This window comes from Clupea harengus, chromosome 18 (genome assembly GCF_900700415.2).
Source record: "Clupea harengus chromosome 18, Ch_v2.0.2, whole genome shotgun sequence".
NCBI classification, from domain to species: Eukaryota; Metazoa; Chordata; class Actinopteri; order Clupeiformes; family Clupeidae; genus Clupea; species Clupea harengus.
In genome coordinates this window covers 20,491,015-20,513,079 of record NC_045169.1, presented here as the reverse complement: position 1 = coordinate 20,513,079, position 22,065 = coordinate 20,491,015, and positions in this window count along the sequence as shown.

The window sequence follows — 22,065 nt, the reverse complement described above, 5'->3', positions numbered from 1 at the left end:
TCAGATTCACCTTCTGCAGAACACCACACACCATAAATCCTGCTGCAAAGATACCAGCCTACACGGGGGTATTCGTCGTACGTGGTTTAGTGACAAACCTGGATAAGTTAACTCAGAGTAAGAGCCCTTTGACGTTGTTTTGCTAGGAGAATGAACCAATGGGGGTTCTTTTATTAGGAGGTTTACCACTTACTCTGAGTTTAACTCATCCAGGTTTGTCACTAAACCACGTATGACGAATACCCACATCTCCCACATACCCACATCTCCACATTAAAAAAAAACAAATCCTAATATTGCTGCATAGCGTCAAACTGACTCCACCGATCATTGCTTTTGCGAAGTGCCCTTGACACTCCAGGGCTTTTATACAACATGGTGTCTCAGCCTAGTTTGATTTAATTGAAACAGGCATGAGACATTATGAGGCGAGAGACTCTGAGAGAATCCCAAGCATGCGGAGTGTCTCTTCTCTTCTGCCACATAAAGTCATTGCACTCTCTCCGAGCTATGCCATGCGGAGTGCCTCTTCTCTTCTGCCACATAAATTCATTGCTCTCTCTCAGAGCTATGTCTAGGGGGAAATAAGAGACTCTACACTCAAGCATGAAACTTTTTTTTTATATCCCATTTTTATTGATTTATGTTCATTTTGTAAGACAAGACAACAACCGTTGTCAAATAGAAGTGCCTGTAGATGAGATTCGGCTTTATTGACATTGTGTTCGGTGTAGAGCCAATAGAATACAGTTACTAACTAACCAGACGTGTTTACTAGTTGTTCCCTTTGTGACTGACTAGGCATCAGTGTGGAAGTACACGTACAGCTCTGCTGCATTGGACAGAAGCTGAGACGTTGAAATGTGAGCATCAAAAATGAGGTCACTAATCTTACCAGCCACAATAGTTCAATGTTCGGAACAGATTTGTATCCAGGGTCGGAAACTCCAGCAACCACCATCATTTGGATGAAATCTTCTTGCATGAGCTCACATCTGCAAGGCCTGGTACTTCTGTAATGTAGTCTAACCACTACAGAGGAACCACTGGTCCTCAGTGACTGAGGCTGAGCGCATAATTATCTATTGTATGCGCAGGCTATCGGGCCCTGTTTACATAGTGCTATATAAACGCTAAGGAAACCATTCCTACTCTTTTGACTTTTAGCAGCATGGTCAGTCTATAACTCTATGATGCTAAGTGTTTAGCAACCACTAACACACACACATATAAACAGAAACCTAGGTAATCATGAAGAGTATCTTTGGGCAACTTCTAATTGTTGAGATTTTTTTGGTTGATGTTCACAGTGCCAACACTGATTGCTCCATGAGCCAGTGAAAAGGACTGGTTTGTCACGTTTGAGTCGTGACACATAGTGAATCACAGTTCCAGAGCGGAGGATGGTACACTTTCTTCAAAACTAGGATTAAGGGCTCAGTTCCACATGGTGTCCACACTTGTTGGGCGACACCTCTCAATCCCCGCTTTGTGGTGAGTCTTCACTCAATCATAAACGATGCCCCGCTGGGCGAGGCCCTTGTTGCCCCGTTGTCATAATAAACATTTCTGATGAGTCAACTGTGGGCAAGAATTTGGCCCTTCGTGCACCATAAAATTCTCTGTTTGTCTGGTTCATTATCCTGTTTGTTAACCGAACTATAATTCATTCACTCAAAAATTCAGTTAATTCTTTTATTTAATTTTTTTTCCTCAAGCTATTTTAACATAAACCATTGGCCTTTGCTTCTGTAGTCAAAAACTCCAGCTGTGCCTTTGAAATGGTACCTGACTCCATAATAGCTTCGCTCTAGTACATACGAGCCATTATCTACCAGGAAGCTGAATGCCAAGCTGTGGGTGACGGGGGCAACCCTATGGCTGACAGGGGCAATAGACTGAAGGAGGGGAGAGGAGGGGAGGGGAAGGATTGGGGACAGGCTTTCACAGTTCGTAGGATCAGAGGAGCGCCAAACAAAGATTTATTCATCCGCAACAGACCCTAATTATTTCCTCCGGGGACGGGACGGAAGGGGGTAGGAGGGGTGGAGGCTTAATAATTGCCCCATGAGGGGCAGAAGAAAAAGAGGGGAATACTCCAGTGAGATCCATTAACAAATTAGCCATGGTCTTGGTCCCGTGCCACCAGGCTGGAAAGATTACACCAGGTATTATCTGGGAAGCTGTCACTGTGAAAGGCCGTGGACGAGGAACGGGACAGGGATATAGGTTACTGGAGCATGGGGATCAAAGGGCCTGTGATCTGCAGCTTTGCAGGCAATGTTGCCCGAGAGGAGAGGACTTTCTTCAAGCAAACAAGGCACACAATGCAAGCTTTTCTTTAAAAAAAAAGAAAAGAAAATTAGTCTATTTGCCTATTGTGTTCTTTCACTTTCATGAGGGACTTTCATGTTGAGGGTCGTCCTGGGCTGAGTGTGTTATGGGAGGACTGTTTGCTCACAGGCAAGGTGCTCGTTCTGGCCTACCTGGGTTTGTTTACATGCTATTTGAGTACACTGCTTTACCTGATTAGCTAATTTACACACACACACATACACACACACACACACACACAGTACGAGCCGTGGTCTCATTCGCCAGCCTGAAAAGACATATACACACTCTTAAGTCCAAGTCTTGGAAAGGGACTTTTTTTTTTAAGTCCTCGGAAAGAAAGATAATATGCTGAATTAATCCCCTACCTCGGTTTCCAGTTTCTTAAGGAAAATGTATTCTGGCTACTCTGGGTCTTTTCCTCGTGACGTTTTTTTAGTTTTGCTTTGCGGTGTCTGCCATATCTGCTGACTCAATACCCATCTTTTTCACAGCCAGACGGCACGTTTTGTTCCAAGAATCATCTAAACGACTCCCCATCCCAGCCTCTGCTGCGCGGGGGAGAAGCTGTGGTGAACCACAAGCCTCGGGAAAGCGTCCCATTCTGCTTGGGCTTTATGCCTCGCACATGTAGAATAACTCATCTTTTAGGACCAGCGCCAGTTTTATGGTTGCAGTGTTCATTAAAGTTAGGGGGCAATTCGTGAAGGTTTACAAATAGCTGTTTTGTTTGCTTTGAGTTTACTGCGAAAGTTTTGTGAACGCACACAAAAACAGTCTGAGGGGGTAGTTCATGGCGAACAAACATGGATGCTGGGCTAGGGTTACATTCTAAATCGGAACAATTTGAAATGTTTTCACCAAAACGCGTTCGCCTTGAACGTTAGCCAGGTTTGAACGCACCTCAGATAGTAGTGGATTCAGGAACAGCCCTGATTTGGCCCTGAACTGGCTCTGATCAGCCAAACAAACGTGTGTTCAAATAAAGTTTTATTTGGCACAGATCTGTCTCAGCTATGGCTGCGAGATGCCTCAGAGTGAGGTTCTAATAAAGAGCTCATTCCTGAAAGATGGGGGGGGGGGGGGGGTGGGACAAGCAAGATGAGAAACAGAAGCACCATACAGTCATCCCAGGCCTATGATATATTTTATACAAGGCTACTGTTATTATGTGTCTTCCGACTGAATTCCTCCATCACATGTCCAGCCTGCCGCACGGCTAAGAGCTCATGTACGTCCTTCTCCTGACTGTGATCTGGTCATTACTTACACTAAGATGGACAGCATCCAGTGACTCTCCTCTCTGGACTGTGATCTGGCCATTACTTACACTGAGATGGACAGCATCCAGTGACTGTGATCTGGTCATTACTTCCACTGAGATGGACAGCATCCAGTGACTCGCACACGAGAGCCGGCTCTGGGAACTGGACGTCCAGATGTTTTATGGTGTTTTGTCTAGAATGGCATTTATCAAGAAGGGTATTTTTGCACTGGAAAATAAACTTGCCCTGTGACGTACGTTATATTTGCTGTTTTTGTAGTGGGCTGTTCTTACAAGGCTACGGCAAATTCGCTCCCATGGGATGGGTAATAGTCTATTTTACCCTTGTTTTTTCCCGAGGTCACAAGGGGGTCAATTTTGTTTTTACTTCTAGTTTGAAAATAATGAGTTGTTTATGCATTTTTCCATTTTAAGTACCGATGTTGGGGAAGCCCATTTCTCATGAGTGGTTGTGCAATTTTCATAAACCACTGTTGAAGCTGAGCTTGTGGTTGCAGTGTCCTGGAACCAGCAGGCCTTGTTGTCATGCCATGTTGAATCTGTTAAGCAATATTACGTTACCTACAGGGAAATATCAGTATCCAGGAACCAAAATTGTTATCTCTTCTCATATTGAAGATGTCTGGTTAAGGAAGTTTCCAGAAATATTTTAGACGTGTACATCAAGGAAATAGTCTACGCTTATGTTGATCTTGTCATACGAGTGCAATCAACATGATGCATGGTTTTGAGAAAAAGTTATTTCATTATAAACAATAAGCTAAAAACATTCTTGCAGGAAATGCACGCCCTCCGTTTCATTGCCCATGTGATTCAGATTCTTTTCATACGAATTCTTAAATGTGGGTTACGCAATGGAAGGTCCCTAATCTCTTGAACAGGACAAACTTGTGTGCTGTCTGTCTGTCAAGCTCCTGGTCTTCTACCCACGGATATTTAAAAAAAGTGAACAGTGAACTCTATGAGTGTGACCAAGAAATTGGCTAATTAGCCAACGTCGGTCACACAGTCATGAGCCCTTGACTATCACCGCACGGTCGTGCACAGGGGACTTTCCTTGTCGTTACCGTGGCGCCGATGTCCCCTTGGCTCCGTCCCGGGGCCGCTCTGGGTAGCCAGCAGAGCAATCCATCGTAATGACACACTTGGCAGCAGCTAGCGCGCGCCGTTGATTGCCATGTATGGATGACAGCAGTGTCATTACCAACAGGGAGGAGCCCAGGCCTCGGCAGTTAGAGTTATGTTGAAACACCGGGGGAAAACCGCTAACTATGCAGGTATGAGGGAAGTCAATAACGGAAGGATGTGTGGTTTCACATTGGAATTTTTCCCACACAGTCAGAAGTGGAACGTAAGACGCAGTCAACTAGTCTCGTTTTTTTTGATAATGCTTGTTTTGACAAGCGATTATGGCAGCTGATGATCTATGGGTTCCCACCGTTTGCCAGTTTCCCCATAATCCATCAGATCTCTGCTTTGGCCTTAAACTTTTTACATGCAAGATTTTTAGTTTTTTGATTCCTTATTGTTCTTTAGTGTTTTGGTTGGCTGTTTAGAGGTTAGAGTGAAACCTGCCTGTGGAGCAAAACATGCACCTAAACAGAATTGTTCCTCTCTCAGCCATATTGACAAACAGAGCGGTGAAACTTCATCAACACCCCCCCCACCACAATCTGAAAACAAAGCAACATACCCTTTTCCAATCCTCCCTCCCTCCCTCGCTCTCTCTCTTTCTCTTTGTCTGTCTGTCTGTCTGATGTGGGAACACCTTTATGTCTGCACTGCCCTCATCCCAGCCCCCCACCCCCCCGTTCCCCAGCTTCTGTTTGATCTGTTTTCATCTGGGAGGGAGGGAGCGAGCTCTCGTCCCAATTTCACACCGGCAAAAGATCTCTCATCTCTGACGAGTGGATTAAACAGGCGCACAGCTCCACTCAAAAGCCGTCAGCTGTCAGAAAAATAGATAAATCTAACAGGGGAGAGAGGTGTTTGATGTGCACATCCAAGCCAGGAAATCTTTCCTTTGCTATATTAAGAATCAAAGGGCCAGACCCCATCACTCGCTCTCTCTCTCAGCTTTGACCCCCAAAGGTCTGACACCTTAACTTTCGTCTAGTCTTTGGCAGCTAGCTTATATGTGATGTCAGAGAATGACTGCTGAAAGTGCAACAAAAGAGGAACGGGAAGGATCTGTGAAGCGATATGGGAAGAGGTCATCTTTAGACTAACAATGGAAATTCTTCCCAAAGTTTCATTTATTTGTCAGGTTTCTTACTAACTTCTTTTCTGTTTCTGTTGGGCAATCCTTTGATTATGTGGAAGCAGTTGTTCTGTTTATGTGCCTTTTTAAAGCCTCGCATTCTCCTCGTTTATGACTCACTTGACCCCTGCTACAAGCCAAAGGTCAACAATCAGAGACAAGAGTATGGGAGAGGAATCCTTGTCAGCATGGAGACAAAGACCGAAGTAAATGCGATGTAGATTTCCGTCTTTGGAATGTTAGGATGGTTTTTGTCTACTATGGTCTATGATGGAATGCTCCAGTATGTTCCGACTGGCTTGTGCAACAACAAAGACAGCTTACAGATTGTCAAAGGAAAAGGCAGATTCCATTTAACTGCGCTTAGGTTCCATGGGGTTCCAAATGGGGTTCCAAATGGCTCTTGGATCTGTGTGGAAGGCAGTCCTCAGATCCTCAGAACTGTACAGTGAAAGGTTCAGAGCCTTACTTGATTTCATTGTTGTAGAGGTACACAAAAGCTCAGCCGTTAAGCTAATGTGGCTCAGTGTTGGTTCAATTGCATTTGAATTGTGGCTCTCCTTTGTTATTTTGGGGGGATTTTAAATGGAAATAGGAACCTCACATGTGAAATACATTTTACTGCTTAACCAGACCTTTAAAAATACTTTCATCCTCAAATGTGTAAATCTGAGAATGAAATCTTCACATAACTCTCACATAAGTCTCAAGAGTGTTCCTCCTGAAGGATTTCTTTACACATGACCGCTCTGTCAAGTCTCTTACTCAACATCAGTCTAGACCAGCTCTCTCTCTCTCTCTTTGTCTGTCTATTTTTTCTCTTTCTTTCCAAAAACAATCCTCTTTGCATATTCTCAAGAAACATCCTGCCGTGCCGGAGAGGAAAGACATACAGCCGTTTGACAGGCTCTGCCGGAGAGACTGTCCCCCCCCTGGGGAGCCGGAAGAAAATTTCACCACGTCTGTCTCTCTCCCTCTCTCTCTCTCCCTCTCTCTCTCTCTCTCTCTCTCGCCTGCCGACAAAATCCATATGCAGCCTGGCGTGCTGTGTGGAGCTGAGCAGGCTGGAGCGGAGCAGTGCATCGTGGGATTGGGTTTCCTGCCTCTGTGTTTGGTTTGGTTAATGCTCGCTCTTTCTCTTGAGTGAGCAAAGCCATCCACTGGGCTGCACAGCGTAACGCCGGGTGCCCATCCTTCATGGTGGCACAAACCTTTAGCATGAGCGGATTGAGCCCGGATGAGATTTCAGTCCAGGCCTTTCCATGGTTTCTGAGACACAGCTCACACAGCCATGTCCTACAGTTGCATGAGTACTCATTCTTAGTCCTTTATGCCAGCATTATCTTTTTTTTTTTAAAGCTTCATTTAGAATTCAGGCATGTCAGAATCGGTTGGGTGAGACGTTGGCCTTAAAATATTGCCAGGTGCTACGACATTGAGTCGTGTCTCTTATACTGTTGTCCTGGAGAAGTCCCACATTTCAGTTCAGGTCAATTCAGCCTTTCAAAAGGTTCCTTACCCGGAGAAGTCACACAGTTCAGTTCAGGTCAGTTCAGCCTTTCAAAAGGTTCCTTACCCGGAGAAGTCACACAGTTCAGTTCAGGTCAATTCAGCCTTTCAAAAGGTTTCTTACCCAGAGAAGTCACACAGTTCAGTTCAGGTCAGTTCAGCCTTTCAAAAGGTTCCTTACCCAGAGAAGTCCAACAGTTCAGTTCAGGTCAATTCAGCCTTTCTAAAAGGTTCCTTACACAGAGAAGTCCCACAGTTCAGTTCAGGTCAATTCAGCCTTTCAAAAGGTTCCTTACACAGAGAAGTCACACAGTTCAGTTCAGGTCAATTCAGCCTTTCAAAAGGTTCCTTACACAGAGAAGTCCCACAGTTCAGTTCAGTTTCCCAAAGAGTTCCTTACGCAGAGAGTTCCCACAGTTCAGTTCAGTTTCCCAAAAAGCTCCTTACACAGAGAGAGTTCCCACAGTTCAGTCCAGTCCATGAAAGAGTTTGTCGCCCATGACATGAGAGACGGCTTCTAATATCCAGGATGGATTATCAACAATGATCCCATTTTTCACTTTTCTTTTTTTGTTGTAATTGCCTGTGCCTGGCGCCCCTTCACTCAAATTAAAAACAGATCATTTACACTTGAAGAGGATTTGGAGGCCTTTCGACCTCCATCGCATGATATCATCCAGCTCAAATAACGGCCCAAAATGCCCAAATTACAGCCAAGACTGACTCAAATCTGCTCCTGACTAGGTCAAGGTCTGTTTAGCTTCTATGTGCATTACCCCTTCCTGTGTCATTTTTTTTTCTTCCCATAAGAGCTTTTTCTCCTCTTTGCACACAGTGGAATTTGCAAGAGAGATGTGGAGGCCAGAAGCTTCTCAGATGCAGGGTCAGATTATAGCTTATTGCCTGCTCACCCCCCGCCCCCCCCTCCCCATTCATTGCATGGAAAATGCATCACAAATCCTTATACCAGCTGCGTAGAACATAAGAGTGAAGATACACTATTAGTGGTGGGAAGAGAAAGGAACATTTTATTTGTCCCTGGATGACCACACCATCTATACGCAGTTTTCAAATAATGAGTGGTTAGCTAATTAGCTGGTTTAGCTATTTGGGCTGCTCTGTCAGCTGGAGAAGACATGTAGCCCGGGCCAAGAATGTGTGTGTGTGTGTGTGTGTGTGTGTGTGTGTGTGTGAAAGTACTTGTTAGTCCGTGTGTTAGAGAGGCAGTTACTGTAGAGCGTGTGCAGTTGTGTCTGGGAAGTCCATCTGTGTGCTCGGTATGTATGCAGTTTAATAGTGTGACTGTGTGAGTTGTGTCTGTGCCTGTTTGAAAATGCTGTGCTATCTATGTGTTGGTTGTGCATGCTAGAACATAATTTGTATGCGTGTATCTATCGTGATGTGCTTCTAGTGTGTATAGATAAATAAATGAATGTATGTGTGCTGTAGTATGTATGGGTCTGTTTGTATGCACGTGTGTGTGTGTGTGTGTGTGTGTGTGTTGTGTCTACTTGATAACTCTACCATGTGCCGTGGGGGCCCCTTCGACACCCGCCTACACCCCCCCGCCAACCTCCCTCGGGGATAACCACCTGTCCTCCCAGTTGACTTCCAGAATCACAGGGGCCTAACAGAGCGTCTTTGTGCAGCAGACCCAAAGCCTCTTAGAGTCGTGTCAGGAATCTGTCCCAGGGGAGGCGATCTTTGTCTGTTAGGAAGTGTGTGTGTGTGTGTGTGTGTGTGTTTGTCTTTTAAACAACTTCCTCTTCCTGGCTCTCCTTGTTCATGATCCCCAGTGATACGAAGCCACTGAGCTATGGAGACCTATGCCCAAGAGTTTTGTGTATGTGTGCCTGTGTATGTGTGTGTGTGTGTTGTTTGCGTGGGTGGTGGTGTGTGTGTTTGAGTACTTGCGTATTTGAGTGCTTGCTTGCATGTGTGTGTGTGTGTGTGAGGCTGGGGGGTTTGTGTGTGGTTGCGGTGCTCGCATGTATGAGAATGTTTTGTATGTTTGTGTGTCTGTCTGTCTGTCTCTCTCCCTCTCTCTCTCTCTCTCTCTCTCTCTCTCTCTCTCTCTCTCTTTCTTTCTTTCTCTCTCTCTCTCTCTGTGTGTGTGTGTGTGTGTGAGAGTATGTTCAGAGGAAGCACTCTATGTTGTGACCCATAGGAAACAAAAACACCTTGTCCTCTCTTGTTTGTTTCAGGTCATCTTCACCCCCTTCAAAAAAAGAAAAGAGTTATATGTTTTTAACCATTCTCAGTGTTCCCATGCCAAACATTCCACACAGTCCTTGTGACAACTAAGTGCTTTGAGAGTATTTCTTTGATCAGTCAACATCAAACATGGCTCAAAATGTAGATATAGTCCGGCTTTCAAAGAAAAGCCTTATTTTCTTTCTCCTCTGCAAACATTTGGGCTGTAGACACATCGGCCCATGAAGCCTGAAGGCATGGGAATCTCACCCATGTAATGGCCAGATCCGGCCTGGACATGGGTTAGGCCTGGGCCACCTCCGGCCTGGGCCAGATGTGGGTTAGGCCTGGGCCAGATGTGGGTTAGGCCTGGGCCATATGTGGGTTAGACCTGGGCCAGATGTGGGTTAGACCTGGGACAGATCTGGCCTGGACATGGGTTAGACTTGGGCTAGATCCGGCCCAGATGTGGCCCACCGTCATGTGCTATCTGGGCTTATTGGTTATCCTAATCCTGATCTCCTTTCCTCAATCGCTTGTGGTTTGAGAGATACAAATGGTATCTCCATGTGGTGATGGAGCAGTAATTACCCCACCACCACACACACACACACACACACACGCATACACACACACACACACACACACACACACACACACACACACACACACACACACACACACACACACACACACACACACACACACACACACACATACACACACACACATACACACACACACACGCATACACACACACACACACACACACACACACACACACACACTCCGCCCTGTGTTATCTTCCTGCCCGCTCCAACTGACCTGAGATCATTCTTCCCTCTTAGCTAATAACTGGCAGGCACTCGCTCTGATCGCTAATCAATGCTAGAGGGGGGCTGTGTGTGTGCTAAGAGTGCTGATTGGATGCTGATGACTTTATTGATCATGGAAGCAAGAGACTGCTGTTTGCGTTACGTGACTGTGGTGGATATCTCGGGCTCTAATGATCTGAATCATGTGCTTTCTCCTGGAGCACGGATAACACTTCATTACGAAACATGCAGTTGGTGAGATGGTCCATATTTAGAATATTTGTGCTAAAGTTCCTAAGTAAGGGGTAATAATGGATATGGATATAATAATAATAATAATAATAATAATAATAATGATGGATGAGGGCTTTTAAGTAGTATAAAATATTGCACATTGAGGTTGTAATTTGGCCACAACTGGAGAGGGTTCCTGTGAGTAGAATTCTGCCAATGCTCCAATTAACAATAATGTTCTAATGTTCTAAACAATGTTCTCCTCTGGTCATTCCAACACTGGTTTACAGATGTTCCCGTTCAAATCATGGTTTTCCGAGAATGTTGAAGTGGGACCCCTCTGGGAGATGGTGGTTCAGGTCTTGGGATCTTGACCTGTTGCCACTGACTTCTTCGGGGAAAAGGACGTTACAAATCACCCTGTCACTCCTTCCGTCTCGCCCCTCTTGTGACGCTCGTAGAGAGTTGCCATCTCTCACGGAGGCCATTGTGTTTTCTTTATGTTGTGAGAGCAGTCTTCACAAAGCCCTCTGACACTGAGGTCAACCACAATCCACCAGACCTAAGCCACAGAGAGTAATTTAAACATGACAAAGATAATCCACCTTAATTGTTCCCCCAGTTTTGCACATTGGTGCATAGATGCCTGTGACTATGTGACTGTTTCCGGCTGTGTGTGTGTGTGTGTGTGTGTGTGTGTGTGTGTGTGTGTGTGTGTGTGTGTGTGTGTGCGCAACTTGTGTGAGACTTTGTGGCTGACGCTGTGTGAGTTTTTGGGTGATGTGTTCTGTGAGGTGTGTTATGAGTTGCTCGCTCGTGGGAAGGTTTTTCTCTCGTCTCACACGCTGCATAGCAGGCATTCCTCAACTGGCTTCCATTGTAAGCAACGGGCAGGAGAGCTCTTTGGCTCTGATCTCCCCTCGGACACAGAAGCGTGAGAGGATTGTTTTATTTGTCAGTGTGTCTTTAAGAAAGTGTCAGATGCCAGATGACCCTCCTCCGGCGAGATGCTTGACAGCAGTTGTTCAGATCTTCGGTTACGTTTCACCATCAATGGCCTTTCATGTCCCTGTGGCCACTCAGATTAAGCTGGCTATTTTCTTAGATTTTTCTTGCTTATTGGATGATGTGTTTACTATTTCTCCACATTCCATTTCCTGTGTTAGAAGAGTTCTGTGGAACTTTGGTGAATTGTTACATCATCGGAATTGAGATGCACAAACCTAAACTTGGAGAAGATCTACACAATCCTCCACAACACTGGTTTGCAGTAAAGGCATATAGACCATCATTAGATGATTCTTTCTAAGATCATTCTAAGATAGGGATGGTATTCCCTGACTGATATATGCCCACTATATATGTCACATTATGTGTTTATGGTCTGTGCTTGTGATTGTAAGAGCTGATTTGTAATTAGAGAAAGGCATTTATCTAATCATCGGCAGTTCATACACTCATTATCACCCTTTACCAAACCTTCAGGACTTGTGGTTTTAAGGCACTCGAGTGAAAGTGAGTGTTCTTGTTTAACAAAATAAGTGATCTCGCCCCATCATGTAAACCCTGAGTGTTCCTTATTGTGGTGCAAATGCTTCTCCTGAAAGCCCAAATCACCTGGCATGTTGGGGCTTGTCCTAAGAAATGAAGGCAACCATCATGAGTGATGTGTGTGGGAATAGAGTAATCAAAGCTATTCTATTATAAAAATCAGTTCCTCAAAATGCACCCTGTCAACACGGAGTGGTTTTCTAAATAGCACACCAGCTGTTATCAGCTAATTCAATAGATTAGCGTAGCATATAGGAATTCACGAAGTAAAAAAAAGTTTCTCTCGGTCTCTGAAGTTGAACGTCACCTCCGCTTCTTTGCCATAATCAATATCAGCACAGCCATTCCCTGCGGGTTAGAGGAATCAGGGGAAGGAATGCACCGTGCAAACACACCCGTGGAAAATAAACGACTCGTCTCCCCGTGTCGTTTTTGCCCATGCAGACAGACCCGCCGCTGGTAACCCGATCCAAATTAGGATCAGAGTGGCTCTGGAAAGTTAGAGTCCGCAACTCTGGCGAAAAGCTTGTTGATATTTGAGCTCAACAGCCGATCCCATTATACCCCTCCCTTCCGTGCTCCTGAAGCAATGTGTTTATAGACTGGGAGTGTTTGTGGCTCTGCCCGAGCCTCTGTAGTTGTCATATATTTGACATAATAATATATTCTACAGTCACAGCAATGTTTTTTTTTTTATTAAACACACACGTTCAGTGAGAGGACCGAGAGGAGCTTAAAAAAACAAACATCAGCAATTTGCACGAGGAGCGTCAGACATTTAAAATATTTGCTCCTGGAACAACCACTGCTTAGTGCACGTGTTTGATTTATGTGTGATGGCAGGAGAATTTTGGTTTTCTGTCCATTATGATTCACAGCTTCTTGTGTTTTTTTGTGGGGTTTTTTTCCTCCCTTTTTTATAAAATTTTTCACCAGCCGTCTGTCAAATTACTGCGGAGGGTTTCAGTGGGACATGTTGCACGACTGTTTCAGATGTCAAACAAGTCTGAACATGCCTTTCTGACAGTGTACAGATATCATCAACCTGTGGAGGTATTAGTGGGAGTATCCAGGCAGCTTAAGGCAACTGGTTTGTGTTTGTGTGTGTGTGTGTGTGTGTGTGTGTGTGTGTGTGTGTGTGTGAGTGAGACTGTGAGCATTTCTCTAATTGTATGTGAGCGTGCAAGTTCCTATGTAGATGCACATGAGTGAGAGTTACTTTAAAGCATAATTTGAACAATTGTATAGATGTTAAAAGGTAGGCCAGTGATTTTGATATCGTTTGACAGACTGTACATAAAATATAACAAGGTGTGACCTGCACTGAGACCCTTCTGCTCTGAATGTTGAAATGTACCAAACTACAACTGATGACAATAAAACCTTTCTGTGAGTGCAATCTCCTGTATCAGATACAGGAATGGTAAAGATATAGAAAAGAATATAAGAATAGAATAAAATAATAGAATAGAAGAATAGAATGGAATATAATGCCCAAATGAATGCTATGACACCCGGCGACATTCCAAACCTCCTAGCTTTGATCAGCAGGCAGCAGATAAGGTTTGAATGCGGGTGAAGACAAGCCGCCTTTAAGCTCACAGCAGGCGCTATGAAATCTGAACAACATAATCTTGTCAGCATCTAATTACTTAAAAATCCCTCACTTATCACCTAATTACTGAGCCATGCAGGTAATCAAGGCCAGAGCACTGTGAGAAGGGGAGGGATACTCTACAACACGTTTGAAGATCACTAGAAGTTATAACTGATAATATTCTTCAGTTTTGTAGAGTCTACAAAACTGAAGAATATTATCAGTTATAACTTCTAGTGATCTTCAAACGTCTATTGATAAGAACTTGGAAAACAACACAAGTAGTGTTAAATGTTGTGAAGTCCTGGGATTTTTCCCTCTTCAAGTGTTTCAAGGATGATGTCGAAAGAGATGTCTCAATAACAGCCCCAGGGAAAAAATAATAAAGTTGAATTCCCACCTGTTGGTTCATCATAAAACGATTTCCATGCTTCCTAAAGATGTGTTTTTTTTTTCTAAAGTCAATATGTCCTTTCTAAAGCAAAATAGTAGAAATTATGGGAACCTATAGACCCAACCCATTGTTTACAGAGAATTTCGAGACCCGAGTCAGTTTGTGTAAATCAGCCAAAAGGCAAGAATTACGACCGGCATTTCCGTACCAGAGCGCCTCTGAGCTCCAGGGTCATGTTTTCTCAGCGAGAGCAAAGCACCGGCTAGCACCGGCATCTCCTCACACTCTAGCCACGCAGCTGCTCCAAGATCCACCGACTTCTGGAAGGTTCTGTTCGGGTCTCAAAGGCCCTTGTTTTAGTGACTTAAATATGAAACCAGACTGATAAGAGGGCTACACCCTGGAATCTTCTTTTGGTATTCGCTGGTCCATTTGGTGCACACAATTAAAGAACCACAATGAAATTGGATGTAAGCTCTGGTATTTTGTCACAATGAAATCAGTTCAGTTGTTTTATTGGATATTTTAAATCTTAATACAGTTAATTATATTTCAAATCAGCAATATTGTTGAGTTTGGTGGAGCGAATCCAGAGACATGATCATCATCAGAAAATCAAGTTTAGAGAAAATAAGCTGTACACTTTTTGATGTGTAGATTTTAAATGAATGCATAACAACCAGATATTTCTTGTCCTGATAAAACTTTGCACAAAGATAGATGGATTTCCCATTTTATTAAAATTTGTCGTGGCCCATATTTCACATACACATATACACATGTTGTGCCCTCACAATGCAGACACAAACAAACATATGCAGGTGTATGCGCTCAAGGCGTGGGCGCGCGCACACACACACACACACCCACACACACACACACACACACAGACTGATAAACCTTTGAAGGTCAGGCTCTCCTCCCCTAGCACACTTAGAAAGGGAGGACGGTTCCTCTTTTGTTCATGGTGTTATCATGGTATCATGTCATTGTGTTTGTCATGTTGGACACTCAAAAAGCGTTCAACTCTGTACTGAATATTGGCCTGATTTGGCATTAAAGGCTGATCTGTTGCTGTACTTGTAGCTCTATGCAGAACCTATGCAAGGGGCCTACGCTGTTGTGGGCATGAAACGCTGTTGTGAGCAGATCGGATCAGATAAGTTAGCTTTGGGCTGCTTATGGAGAAAAACTGTGTAGAGTGTGTGAGTGTGTATGCATAGCATGTGCATGAGTGTGTGAGTGTGTGGGGTGTGAGTGTGTATGCATAGGATGCGCATGACTGTGTGAGTGAGTGGGGTGTGAGTGTGTGTGCATAGGATGCGGATGACTGTGGGAGACTGAGACTCAACTGGTGGAAGAAGGTGCTACCAACACTGCAGTCGTGCATTTGTTTTCCAAGGACCACACACACAATGTCAAAGTGTACATTTTAACCTGCGTTCTGACTCCCATAAAGTCACTTAAACATGTCTCCTAGTCACTTAAACTCACACAAAGTCACTTCAGAGTGTCCTAATAACTGAATAAGTGTTTGTGGTGCATACTAACCAGTAGCTATATATGAATGCAAAGCTGTTATTTGAATAACGTTTCATGCTAAAGCCTTGAGGTTAGCACTGGGGCATTGATGTGTGGCGCGCCTTTGATCTGAACAGACTTCACTTTGTGCCGCAGTAATGGTCACCTTTTAGTGTCGTTTAGGCCTCACGAGCAGTGACCTCGTTACTCGATGTTCTGTTTGATGTGTCAGTCCCAATTACATCAACGGTTCCCGTTCTTTTACAGCTGTTACATCCCACAAGTGGCCGCATGAGTATAATTAGTGAGTTAGGGTGCTCTGTGTGTCTCTCTGTGTACGACTTTGCTGAGATGTCTGGTCAGGCCAGTGATATGGGATACAGTTGGCCTATGGCAGCGTTTGTTGGTGAGGCTTTGGCATGATTTGATGTACACACACACACACACACACACACACACACACACACACACTCTCCATTCAAGGAAAAGGATTAGCACCCATCACATGTAGGGCTGGAGTTGATTTGTATGTAGTGAGTATCTATTGGTTTGGAGTGAGTAACTGTTGACAGTTTCCGCTTTCTTGCCCAAAGCTAGCTCTCATAATGTCAACAGGTCAACACGATGACAAGTGGGGTGATCTGTTGAGCCCAACCAAAGTATGTCAAGGCACACACACACACACACACACACACACACACACACACACACACACACACAGAGATCACTTGGATAAGCCTGACATCTAATCTTTACACAGGTTGAGGAAGGCCCCTGACAAATGACCTAATGCAAACAGTTTTGGGGAGATAGTGAGTTTTAGCTCGTTGAAAGCAAGGACAAATGAATTGTTAACCCTATGATGCAATGACTCAAACTTCTCAACCTGTCAGCACCACTTCTTCTCATGCCATTTCAGTCTATCACGAGATTAACCTTCTCATTTCACCACTCCGTGATCAGTGAAAAGTGTGACAGGACAAGGCTAAAGCGTTTTTTTTCTTCTTCTTTTTCCCATGATGTCTTTGTCAGTCAATAGCACAGGCTTTGTTTAGACGTGTGTTTATTTGTTAATTATTTGTGCATCGGAACAAAGTCAGTCAATAATGCAGTCCAGTCCCCGGTGGAGAGCCAGTGGGTTAGAGCTATTGATGGGGCCCTGGGGCAGCATTAGACCCGCATCAGTCCACTTACTCCGGCCCTGACACACTTTACTTACTGCCTCACTATTGTGTGTGTGTGTGTGTGTGTGTGTGTCTGTGTGTGTGTGCGTGTCTCTCTGTGTGTGTGTGTGTGTGTCTGTGTGTGTCTCTCTCTCTCTCTGTGTAGTGTGTAGTGTGTGTGTGTGTGTGTGTGTGTGTGTGGTGTGTTGTGTGTGGTGTGTAGGTGTGTGTGTGTGTGTGTGCTTATTTATCTAGATAGACTTATAATAATGTTTCCTTTTCATCCCTTCTACTACTATTACATGTTCATGAGGAGTGTGTGTGTGTTCCTTTATGCGTGTGTTTCTTTATGCGTATATGTGTGTGTTTCTTTATGCGTGTGTGTGCTTTCCTTTATATGTCTGTCTGTGTGTGTGTTTTCCTTCATATGTGTGTGTGTGTGTTCATCTGATGGAAAGGTGCTAAGAACACTTCATGTGTTCAGAGTTCATGGGTTAAACCTCACAAAGGATCAACAAATGTATGCATCACCTTTATTGTACGTTGCGTTGTGGGAAAAACAATCAGCTGCTAATTAGATAAATATATACGTATGCAATTAGCATAGTATGTGCATCAGGAGCATGCAAATGCATGCAGGGAATGTAGGCATCAGGAGATTACTGTAGTGATTAAGTTGGGAGCACTCTTCCATAAAGACTCCTGCCTGTGTATATTGGGAAAGCCTTTGTTGATATGGAGGTCTTGTCCCCTCGCATGAGGGGTTGAGACTAATGCTAAATTCAGACTGCATGACTTGGTCAAAATGGTCAGATTGCTTGACTGTTCCCACCACACAACCTGCTGTTTTGTGATGGGGAATCTTGGAGTTGTTTGTGGTTTGCGCGCTTCGTGGCTGTGACGGGGGGACCTCCAAACAAATGTGTTGGCGAGATGACAACCAGGCTTAAAATCATGTAGTGTGAACTTGGCCTTAACTGATCTTGACATCCTGCAACAAAATTCTGTTACACACAACAAAATATCTTGATATATCTCAATCAGCATGGCCATTCAGTGTTAGTGTGGGTGGATAGGTGAACTTACTTTGACCAGTGAGCCATTTCACACATTCTGTTGAGTGATGGGTCCTAATCCGTTTCCTTGAATGGAGTGTGTGTGTGTGTGTGTGTGTGTATGTATGTGTGTCACGCTGGTAGGACAAAGGGAATAAAGAAATGCTAGATGTATGGTAGTAGCGTGTTGCAAAGACTGGTGTGTTTAGAGTACAATGGTACAGTTATATAGAAGTGCTTCCCATTGGTAATTGGTAGCACAGCAGCAAAGCTGAAAACTGTCATGAAAAAACACATGACCCCCCACCCCCCAACACACACACACACGCACACACACACATACACACACACACACACATCATACATGTGCAAAGACCACACATGTAGGCGACTACCCGATCCATCCACACTCCACCCCCCCCGGGCCTTACATAACACCCCCATACTGTCCCCCAACCCCCAACCCCCCGGCACATAACACCCATTCACACATCCACATGCATATGGCTTTTGACTCCCACACATACAGACAACCATTCAAATTCATGCAGGCACGCACACACACACACACACACACACACACATAAATCACAAATGACTCCCCCACACTGATACAACCACCACCACCACCACTGCACACACGGTGATATACACCATACCCCCCCACCCCCATCACACATCGATCTCCACACTCTCAAATCCATGGAAGCAGAAAAAACACACACACACACAACCATACATACAAACAGACACACAAACACGCGCACACACACACACCATATATTCTCTTCACAAAAACACCCTACCCTGACCGCACCACCAGTCCCCATTCCAGTGGAGAATAGACTGTGCTTTTTACTAGCGGTCTCACCCCCCCCCCTCCCCACCTCTCTCTCTCTCTCTCTCTCTCTCTCTCTCTCTCTCTCTCTCTCTCTCTCTCTCTCTCTCTCTCTCTCTCTTTCTCAAGCTCCTTGTCACTCTTTTGCTCAGGCACCATAAAAGCCAGTGACTCATCGTCCAGACCGGTTCCCTTATCTCTCTCTCTCTCTCTCTCACTCTGTCTGTGCCGGTGATGTAATTCTCTGAAAACGTGAACGGCTCTGCAAACACGCTGTCCTCCCTTCCTCCTCCCTGCAACAACAGCCCCTTTCAGAACCGACTCAGCCTTTACCGCTGAGGTGAGCTCATGGGGGTCAGATGCTGTTATCGACACATTAATTAACCGCGTAACTGCCCCGGAGTTCATTAACCCAGCGCTCGTTAGGGGCTTTGTGATGGCATAAAGCCTCTGCTGAAGACAGAGGGGAGGGGGGGGGGAGCACTCCAGAGACTAATGATTTGTCATCCTAAAGTTTCCGTAGAGCTTTAAATGTATTGCATGTGTTTGGGTATGCTTTCATGATTAGGAGAAGTTTTTACTTCTGGAGTGATCTCCAAGTGGCCTCACTTTACATATATCCATGGAATAAGCTAATCCTTTGTTTCCCCTGCTACAGGCGCCTTGTAGACACTCAAGGCAGGCAGTGAAGCACTCCCTCACCATACAAGGATTATCGCTCATTACGATTGAAACAATATTGATACTAAAGCTTTCTTCATTGACAACACAGTAAATCTAAAGCATTTCTTGGCCGACTCCTTGCCCGAGCCCTGGCTCAGAATGTCTCAGTACACAGAGAGAGGACCTGCTGGGGAGCGGCCACCCTTGTTTGAGTTGGTGATAATAAATGTCTTTGGGAGTGGTGGGTGGTAGTGGTGGTGGTATGGTGGCAACAGTTTACCCTCATGTGTCCTGGGGCAATAAGGGCACGTGGGTATGCTGTCGTGCTGTCGGCTGTTAGACATAACAACACCTGCATGTTTTATCACAGAGACTCCTCATCTCTGAGGGTGACGGATTGCCTTGTGAGAACACTGTGTTCTTTTTATGCATTGTTAAAGCTAAAGAGTGCACCTAAAGTGTTTCATTCTCGCATTGTGGAGTCTGTCCGCATTTAACCCAAATAAGGAGTTGTTGTTTTTTTCCCTTCAAGTGGACGTTGTTGAAGTATATGCTGTTAAATGAATCATAGGTTCTCCATCTCAAACCTCTTCAGGTTTTAACCATCAGTGATGACCGACAGACTATTGCCACAACATGCGCCTGTCAGTAAGTTAACCACTTCAAGTGGCTTAACAGAAAGCACACTGTACCCTCGAGCCTCAGTCAGCATCCACTAGTAGGGACTTTGAGCAACATGACAAACTAGATGAAAGGTGACACTGTTTAGCCCAAAATAGTGTGTGTTTCTCGGTATCACGTGATTGGATAAATAAACACTACTGTGGGAGTGTATGTTTTTCTTATCCACATAGGTGTGTTTTTGAGTCCTCTGTATCAGGGGTATTGCTAGGCCTATTTTGGCAGTAAATGTAGTGTCTAGTCCCCCCAAGTACATGGTTCACTTAAAGCATTCAGTCTATCTGAAGTTATCAGCTCTACGTGTCGTTCTTTATTTTGGTTGTTCTTTATTACGCTATGGCTAAAGAAATGTTACCCAGCATCATGATTAGTTTAATATAGACTACAGTTTAGAACATTGTCAGTGAAGGCGCTAAGAAGTAGCCAGAATAATGCTTAGCCCCCCTAACCACAGTTGCCTAGTGACGTCCCTGCTCTGAATTATGTTGTTTTCTTTTCTTCAGACGATGGCAGCTGTACAGTAATTTTGTACCACAGTCCTGAGAAATGTCTGCAGGCATGTGGACCAGCACTTGGTTAAACTCAAATCATTTGCAGATACTGATGGAAATGAGAGCCGAGAGATAGGCTTAGATTTATGGTATGGTTTAGGGTCAGACTAGAATCAGGGGTACATCAGCTTTAGTTAGATTTAGCCTTAGTTCACAGTTGGGCAGTATTTTATTGAGTGTAGCTTGTGCTTATCTCTTGTTGAGAGTTTGGTCTCATGTGTTTGTTCAGTGTCACGTAATGGACAATTAAGTTTGAAGTCAGTTTTAGGATCAGACAAGAGTCAAGTATTTTGTTGAATTTCATAAATGGCTTCGTAGCCTTGTTGAGAGTTTGGTCTCATCTGTTTGTTCAGAGTTACGTAATGGACAATTAAGTTTGAAGTCAGTTTTAGGATCAGACAAGAGTCAAGGATTTTGTTGAATTTCACTAATGGCTTCGTAGCCAGTGAGAATGGGTCTGCCCCATTACCAGCACGGATGCAACACGTGTTTACACAATCACTAAGGTAAGCAAGACGAGTATCTAGGAGAACATACAAGGTCACTGTGCATCATGTAAGGGTTCAACAGCCCTCAAGTAATGTGTATGAGCAATGAGCAATTCTGTTGTTAGCATTTCTTGCCAAGGATTAGCCTTCACAAGAGTGCAGTCCCCTTCCTCCAAAGAAAGGCATACGTACAAACTAATTAGCAGGTGAGGATTGCCCCCTTTAACACTGATGGCCCTGAAGCATCCACATTTTGATTGTTATCAGCATGTGAGGCCAGCTAGCTGTGGTATTTCTCAAAAGCACTATCCCTTTAACAGCATCTTATAATAAGTGGAGTTTTGGATTGGCCTGACCTTGGCTCTTAGGTTCTAGTGAAACTTATCTTGAGGAGTTGTGTACTTGTTGGGCTAGGCGAAACAAGATCAGAGGACCGAACTCAACGCTTAACCTTCAGCAGAGTATTCTCATGTTTGGAGTGAGGAGATTGTGCGTGCACACACACACACACACACACACACACACACACACACACACACACACACACTCTCTCACTTAAACTTTTCCCAGGGGATCTCATTATAATGGAACTGCATGCATAGAAATACAATTAATGCATAACTACACAAAGACATACACACAACACACAGACACACATGACGACTTAACCCACAGACATAAACACACACTGACAGTCATACACAATGAAACTGTAAAGACACATAAAAGAACCCTTAAGTGTTCCTCCTCCATACAAACACACATACTGTACATTCTTCACTGGTTCATATACATAGGGGAACCATCCAGAATGCAAACAAACCACCCCACCCCTACCTTCTAAGGACCACACATACACACACACACACACACACACACACACACAAACACACACACAGACAGTTTACATACTCCTGCAATACATTCTTGCGT